At 33.2% G+C, this 8703-nt stretch overlaps 1 pseudogene; it reads right to left on the bottom strand.

The window, feature by feature from the left end:
• Positions 1 to 7484: 7484 nt before the first annotated feature.
• Positions 7485 to 8015, bottom strand: LOC149550631 (T-complex protein 1 subunit alpha pseudogene; annotated as a pseudogene).
• Positions 8016 to 8703: the final 688 nt, after the last annotated feature.

Below are 8703 nucleotides of genomic sequence, written 5' to 3' on the forward strand. Positions count from 1 at the left end.
ATCTCTCCTTTATACCATATCTTCAAAATAATTCCTTGAGTCAGGCTTGAGGCTTTCCCAATTAATTATAATAAGATAGTTGATTAATTACAATTACAATAGCACTATTGGCTCATATTCTATATAGAACTTCACACATGTGATATTAGGGCTTGTGCACTGGCTGACATCACCACTTAACTGTCCTCTATCACTATCTAACTATGCATCTTCTTACTGCATCTCAAATGTAATCTAGAAAACAAACATTAGGAACTGCTTTCCCAATACTCTATCGCTCAACTGCTCTCTATAAATTAGGTACAACTTTCATACATCTTCTACTCAAACTCTACACATTTAATCATGTCATCATGACATTGTGTTGAAGATGTCCATAATTGTGCATCACCAAAAAATCAAACCTTTGTCTATACCACTAAGATCTATGTTTGTTACTTAACTAGTCTTTATAGAAACCATGCTTTGTTGATATCAATGAAAAACACAGTCATGAATGAAACATCTCAATACTCTCCAATGATTAGAATACTCCCCCAATGTTGTATTATTAGAATTCATGCTAAAAATATCCCCCTTTGGCATTGATGGCAACATAGATGAAAAAACCATCTAAGTTCCAAGAATACCAAATAATATTTTGTTATTGTTGTTGACCAACATAAGTTATCCACATGCTAAAAAGAATCTTGAAACAACATGTGCACAATAGGTTCATACTCCTCCTTAGACATCAATTGTTTACTTCACACTAAACAATTCACAATACATCATATGCATATTCATGCTTCCTTTCATGAATCTTTCTAAATCTCTCTAAAGAGATATCTCTCCCCCATTCTTAGGAGATGTTTCTTTTCATGCATACTCTCCCTCATGCCTTAGGAGATACTTTCCACCATACCTTAGGAGAACTTTTTTTTTTCATGCATACTCTCCCCAATTGACATCAATGTCAAGAACCTCAATCTCAATGTTACTACATACCAATTGATAAATACCAATTTCTAATAAGCTACTCCAAGTCTTCAACCAACTCAAGTGTCCAAAGACACTACTCAAAACCAAATACCAAGAGTCCTCAATAACTCAGATTATCACAAATACTCCCCCATATAGGAAGCATCAGTATTTAGTCCAAGCTAATCATAGTGCTTTGTACCACTAAACCGATGCACTCTCTGCATCATCTACTCAAAAGTAGGTAGGGGCATAACCCCAAGCATACCTCTTAAGTACTCAAATGTATCTTTAGGCAAAGGCTTCATAAAGATATTTGCAATTTGATCTTTAGTACTCACATACTCCAATCGTATCTCCTTTTTATTTCTTTCTCTATTAGCACATGATACTTAATAGATATATACTTAGTCTTAGAATGCAATACAGGGATTCTTAGACATACTCACTATACTTGTGTTATCACATTAAATGGTAATAGGTTCTTCAAACTCAATTCTGATATCCTTTAGCCTCTACTTCATACACATAACTTGATTATAGTTATTTATTGCTGCAACATACTCTGCCTCAATAGTACTATATGAAATACAATTTTTCTTCTTGCTTAACCAAGAAACCAATCTTCCTCCAAGAAAGAATGCTCCACTACTAGTGCTCCTTCTATCATCCATATTGCTTGCCCAATCTACATCAGTATATGTACATAGAGTGAAATCACTTGATCTATCATACCAAATTCCATAGTCAGATGTCCCTTTCAAATATCTAAATATTCTCTTTACTGCTACAAAATGATACTCCTTGGGATCAACTTGAAATCTAGCTACAATCCCAACTACATTTTCTATATCTAGTCTAGTGTGAGTCAAATATTGCAAACCTCCAATCATGGATCTATATTTCTTCTACTCTACTATAGGTGTCTCATATTTGTTGGATAAATTATGACTAGTTATTATGGGTGTACCAATAGGTATACAACTTTTCAAACCAAACCTTTTCAATAGATCATTTAAGTACTTATCTTGTGAAAATCAAAATACCATCATTGTTCTGTACAATCTGCAATCCAAGGAAAAAAAAATTTCTCCTATCATGCTCATTTCAAACTGATTCTTCATCTCTTCAGCAAACTTATTACTTTCTACATCATTACCTCCAAAAATGATGTCATCAACAAATATTACAATAATCAAAAAACCATCTTCAACTTCTTTAAAATATAAGTTATTGTCTATCATACCTTTAGAAAATCCAAGCTTTGCAAAATAATTTCCCAACCTTGTATACCAGGTTCTAGGTGCTTACTTCAGACCATATAGAGCTTTCTTTAGTCTTCATACCATGTCTTTGTCTTCTGATAAAGGAAAACTTTCAGGCTACTCAATATATACCTCTTCTTCAAGTTCTCCATTTAGAAAGGTTGGTTTAACATCCATTTGATAAACCTTGAACTTCTTATTCATTACATAAGCCAAGAACATCCTTACTACTTCCATTCTAGCTATAGGTGCATATGTCTTCTCATAGTCTATGCCTTCTTGCTATGAATATCCCTTTCATACAAGTTTATCTTTGTTCCTCACAACTTGGCATTGCTCATTCATCTTGTTTTTTAATACTCATTTGGTTCCTATCATGTTCTTGTCTTTAGGTCTAGGAACTAACTTCCATGTATCATTCTTCACAATTTGATCTAATTCTTCATTCATTGCTTGAATCCAATGATCATCTTTACATGCTTCATATGTGCTTTTAGGCTCAACTTGAGATATCAAACATATATCCTAATTTACTTTGTTCCTTGTCATCACACCTTTGTCTTTGCTTCCAATTATCTTCTCAAGAGGGTGATTCTTTGTCAAATTCCTATTAGAGGTAGGAGTTGACATCATAACTATTATCTCTTCTTTAGGTTTAGATATTTGTTCTCCTCTTTGATCAATAGTTATCACATCATTATACAAATCATTGTTAGTCTCAAAGAAAACTTCAACATTCTATCTAATGATTCTAGAATTATCTTCTTTTTCATTTGAATTATAATCTACCATCTTTTCCTTAGTTCCAAACTTTTCATCAATTCTTACATTTTCACATTCAACTATTGTCTTAGTTATATAGTTAAAACATATGTATGCCTTACTTTTTAATGAATATCCAAGAAACATACCTTCATCACTTCTTGGATCAAACTTACCAATGTCATCATCTCTCTTAATGTAACACTTGCTTCTAAATATTCTAAAATACTTAACTAGTGGTGAATGACCAAACCATAGTTCATAAGGTGTCTTGTTCATACCTTTTTTGATTTGTACTCTTTTCAGAGTGTATACTATTGTATTGATTGCTTCTCTCCAAAATGTGTTAGAAACATCATTCTCAAACAACATCGTTCTTGCTACTTTTGCTACTGATTTATTCCTTCTTTTCAGTGATCCCATTTTGCTATGGTGTTCTAGGTGAGGATAGCTTCCTTTTGATTCCATTCTCTTCACAAAACATTTTGAACTTTCTAGAGGTGAATTCTCTTCTTCTATCAGATCTCAAACACTAGATTTGTTCTCAACTCTATTCTTAAATATCTTAAACTTCTCAAAAGCTTTAGATTTCTCTTTAAGAAATGATACCCACATAATTCTAGTGAAATCATCAACAAAAATCATAAAATGCCTTTCACCATAGAAAACCCTTGCTCTAGAGGGACCACTCATATTTGTGTGATGATCTCCAGCTTCTCTATGGTAGTGAACTTCTTGCTAGGAAATGATACTTTCTTCTGCTTAGCCAAAATACATTATTTACACACAACATTAGTAGGCTTTGTAATATTTGGAAAGTCTCTAAATACAAAAGTGCTAATAACCTTCACAATATTATCAAATTTTATGTGAAAAAATCTTCTATGCCATAACCAAATGTTATCTACTTTAGTTACGAAACATGTCATTTTAGTGGGATTCAACTAAAATACATTACCTTTGGATCTAGTGCCAATTCCAATTAGGTTACCATCTTTGTCTTTGATAATACAATTCTTCTCAGTGAATTTCAATTGGTAACCCTTGTCCACCAACTATCCAACACTCAACAACTTATGCTTCAATCGATCAACAAAATAAACATCATCAATGTTAGTTTTACCATCAAGACTAATGGATCCAATTCCTGTTATATGATAGATTGCATTGTTACCAACTCTAACAATACCTCCATCATGATTCTTGAACTTAAAAAACTTATTCATATCACCATTCATGTGATATGAACAACCACTATCAATTATCCAATCAAATTTATTTTCCACTTGGGAAATTAGAGCTCTCTATTCTCTAATTTCTCTACCAAGATCATCTTCCTTGATAGCCATAAATCTCAAATCATCATCACTTTCACTTTGACCTTTTCATTAGTTTCTTCAACTTTATTTGCATACAAATAGTTTCTATGTCTATGTCTTCTAGGCTTTAACTTTCCCTTATACTTTTTCTCTCTTTTAGGACATATAGATGTATAATGACCAAATTCATCACAATTCCAACATTTCAAGATTTTCTTACCATCTTTTGCTCTTCTCACAAGAAGGGCTATTTCTTCCTTAATCCTCTTGTCTTCATCAAATTTACTACTACTGGCAAAATATCCACGTGTGCATGCACTCCTTGTCTGATTAGGTCAAATGTTTAGGACACTGAAAGTTGTTTTGACTACTACTAGATCTCCAAACTATCTTAGATCTACTTCCACCAATTATAATCTTCCAAGAAACATTTCCTTTACAAAATCCTTAGTGCACAACATTACTAGTTGAATCATCTAAGCTACTTTCTTGAATGGTGGTGTCAAAATTTTCAAGATCTTCCATATAACTTCATCTTCTTCCATGATTCCACCATGAGAACAAATTCCTACAATAATTTCTAACATTCTACCAATATCACTTCTTACAGATTCATCTTCCGTCATTTTAGCATCTTGAAATGCACATAGCCAATTTTGTAATCTCATTCTCTTTGCATGATCATCACCTTCAAAAGTAGATTCTAATACTTTCTAGATTTTATAAGATGTTCCAAGTGATTTTACCTAAGTGTATTCATTCTCTTGAAGAGAAGTTAGTAAATCATCTCTTGCTCTCATAGACACATGAATATATCTCTTTCATCTTCACTGCATCCTTCAAGATTTTCTTTGTTAGTGTAAATTATTATTATTTACACCTATTGGTAAATAGATTGTCCTTCTTCTTTTCCTCTTTTTATTTTCCCAAACTTATAATGAAGAAAAAATTTACACAACAGTTGGGAAACCATTTCTAAGAATATCTATTTTCCCTCTGAATTGAGGTACAACTCCCTATGTAAATGATATTCAATTAATTATGTTTTATCTTTAATTCCTACTGAGAAGTATGTTCTTAACTAGAGAATAGCAGAGGCAAACCAAGCTAATCCTATCCAGGACTAACTCAGGAAGATTTAGATTCTAATCCTATCCAATTTTAGGAACTCACACATCCTATGACTTCCCAACATTGGTGATGCAAGAATGCTATTTGTTATGCAAATACAATGACATGAGATGAAAAATGAAGATTGAACATTCAAACCTTTACAATAGGATCAGTTGACAGTACTCTGATCTATCTCCCAATCGCCATTTGACCAAGAATACAAGAAAGTGCTCAAAACTAATCATAATAATACTCTGATTGAAAGTAATCAGAAAAGTGTTGCCCAAATACTCTGATTAATAACAAAACCTTTCCTTGTTTTAAACACACAGATCAATACTGTGATCATATTTTCTTTGCGGACTATAGCCAAACCTATTACAAAAACTGAACATTAATCTCAATACATGAATGAAATTACATAAATTAAACGTGCTCTCTCCTCCACTCTAGCTCTCTAACTGTATGTAGAAAAGGGAAGCACCTGGATAGTAAAGAATTGACACCAAGCGTGATTGTCTCTACAATCTCCCTTCATACCAACAATTTGCAAACCTCCTATATGCAATGAAATAAAATATCTAAACTAAAATGCCCTCTCTTCTGCTCAAGCTCTCTAACTGTATGCAGCCAAGAAGAAGAACCCCTGGCTTAGGAAAATATTTGCAATAAATAATTTCCTTCAGCCCCTGTTTGGTTTCCCTCTGATGACTTTTTAGTTCTCGCATGATGACCTTTGGTTTCATGACTGCTTCTTTCTAATTCCCCTTTTCCTATTTGTCTTTTTAGATTCTCCATTTATCTTGATCGATCATGTGTTCTCAGCTACTAAAATTGGAACCTTTCAAATTCTAAATGAAATATCATTTAAATGAGATTTCTTTTAAAACATAATAATGGTTTTTCCTTCTCTTAAACCCACAATAGTACTAATATTCATGTATATGGGTATAGTATGAAGGTTAAATAACTGACTAGCCTGGCACATTAAAACATATCTATCTTAGATCAATGTTTTTTCTATGAAGATTGTCATCAGCACTAAGACATAGGTTGAATGATTAAATCTATCCCATCGATGATCTTCAATTTAATTTGTTACTACATGATATAATGTCCAAGCATTGATGTTTGTAATTTTTGTTCATTCATTAGATAATTTATATGCTTGACGTTGATTTCACTGACTCTAACATATATATGCAGTCACCACTGTATGTTCTAAATTAATGTTTTCATGTTAACTACTTCAGGATAACTTAATATTGTATGCTATCACCCAGCTGTAAGAATATCTCACGATGGAGTCTCCTGCTTGATCCTTATGCAACATGTTTCTCAAGTTTGATTTTTTTATTATAATAACTTCATCCAAGAGAATGCTATGCTTAAAATTCCTTGACTGAGGCACTTGGATGCCTTGTTTGGATGCTTGTCATGGCTGGTAACCAATACAGTGGACATTCATATATCTACATTAAGTGACAACAGCTCCAAAACTTATTCATTTTTTACTGGCCTAGCTTCGAATCCACCATCTGGTCATTTTTGAAATGAAATGTTGTCCATGGTTCATCATCTACTTAGGGAGTAGATGACACATTTCTAAGAGGTGTGGGATATTCAATTCTCAAGAAGTTGAAAATCTTAGTTATTGGATCAATCTTGGGATTACTAGTAATAGAACTCTTCACATCTCCAATAACATATGCATCACCTGTTGCAAACTATATGATTTTGACTTTGCTCATCGCTGGCTCAAGAACACCTGCTTCAAGATTATTTCTCAATTGCCCTTTTATGAGATTGATTCCCATGTTTGAAAGATGTTGTTTGTCAAACTTTTTTTGAGCACTACGATGGTAGGCATGAAGTTTTGCAACAAGCTCTATAACATCTTTTGCAAAATTGACTGCAAGAACCTTTGGTATGATTAAAAAAATATTCTACAAACTCTGTGATAGCAAGTTATTTTTGAGAACCCAAGGTAGTTGCCAAAATCTCCAAGTATACAGATAAAGCTGATTCAACAACATCACCACCAGCTATGTGTTCTTCTACAAACTCATCTACAGAGCGAAGGAATGATAGATATATCTACTTCTCTTTCACAGATCCTATCAAGTTGTCTTGGATTAGTAACAAGAACCTGTACTCCCATTTACATTTTTGTCTTCTGAAGATTGAAATCCAAACATGCAATTCTTGCTGGGGCCACTCTTGTAGGCATTCCTTGAGCTGCCCGACCAGTTTTCAGGGCATAACTGTTTAATAGATAACTATATTTTGATCCCTGTCCATGTGCCTTCAAAATATTGATGCCCTTGATCAGATACTTCATTTCACCTTTTCTTCTAGGAGTTTTTATTACTTGGACAACTTCAACAACCATTTTTAAAAATAGGTCATTGTCAATAGCTACAATTTTTGAAGACATGCTAGTCTTCGCATAGTTGATAAGAAAATAATTGCCAAACTTCTCATCCTTGACAACCAATTTATCATCAATGTATTTGCAGGCTTCCCTTGTTACAAGTCTATATCCACTGATGATAGAAGTTGGGTGGATTTTATTCTGAATCAGGTCATTTTCCATCTATGGGAAAATTGACCTAGACAACCAAATTTGGAATTTTGATATAGGGGTACTAAAAGTGTGCTTACAACACCTTACTTAAGTTTACTTAGTTAAATGCATTATTAGTTTTTTATCTAGGAGTAAGCATACTCTTACATGTTGACTTGTTGACAACACAGGAATTTTCACCTACCTTGTCATACTTATCCTCTCGTCTACATGGAGGATAATCCACTTTTTGTGAACATAGTCTTAGTTGTCATAGTTATCTCCTAGCTCTTTCTAGCTCATTCTAGAAGCATCCTAGATGCCTTTATAAGAAGGCTCTCCTTGTGTATTTTTGTACAACAATTCATTTTTCATTGTTGGAATATACTTTCTCTCACACTGTGAGATACTCCAAGCCCTAGTTTTCCTACTTTGGTTTCTTTTTAGCAGGTTATTTGCATGCAGATGGTCTTGGCAATCTATGAAGTTGGTTTTTAGAACTTCTATATGGTATCAAAACTTCTATATGGTATCAAAGCATCCATGCTACTTCCTAGTTTGAAGATTTCTAAAGTCATGATTTAGAGATACAAACCTTATCTTGTTTGAGGTTTTTCTTCAATTGGGAGGAAGTGCTTTTTTTAGGGCACTTTGGGCAAAAATGGACATTGCCATTATGCTTAGAAGGCCTGGTATAGTCAAAATTCATATAAAATTT

Source organism: Cupressus sempervirens, chromosome 7, assembly GCF_028749045.1.
Source record: "Cupressus sempervirens isolate cs-2001-9-10 chromosome 7, ASM2874904v1, whole genome shotgun sequence".
In the NCBI taxonomy this organism is placed as follows: Eukaryota; Viridiplantae; Streptophyta; class Pinopsida; order Cupressales; family Cupressaceae; genus Cupressus; species Cupressus sempervirens.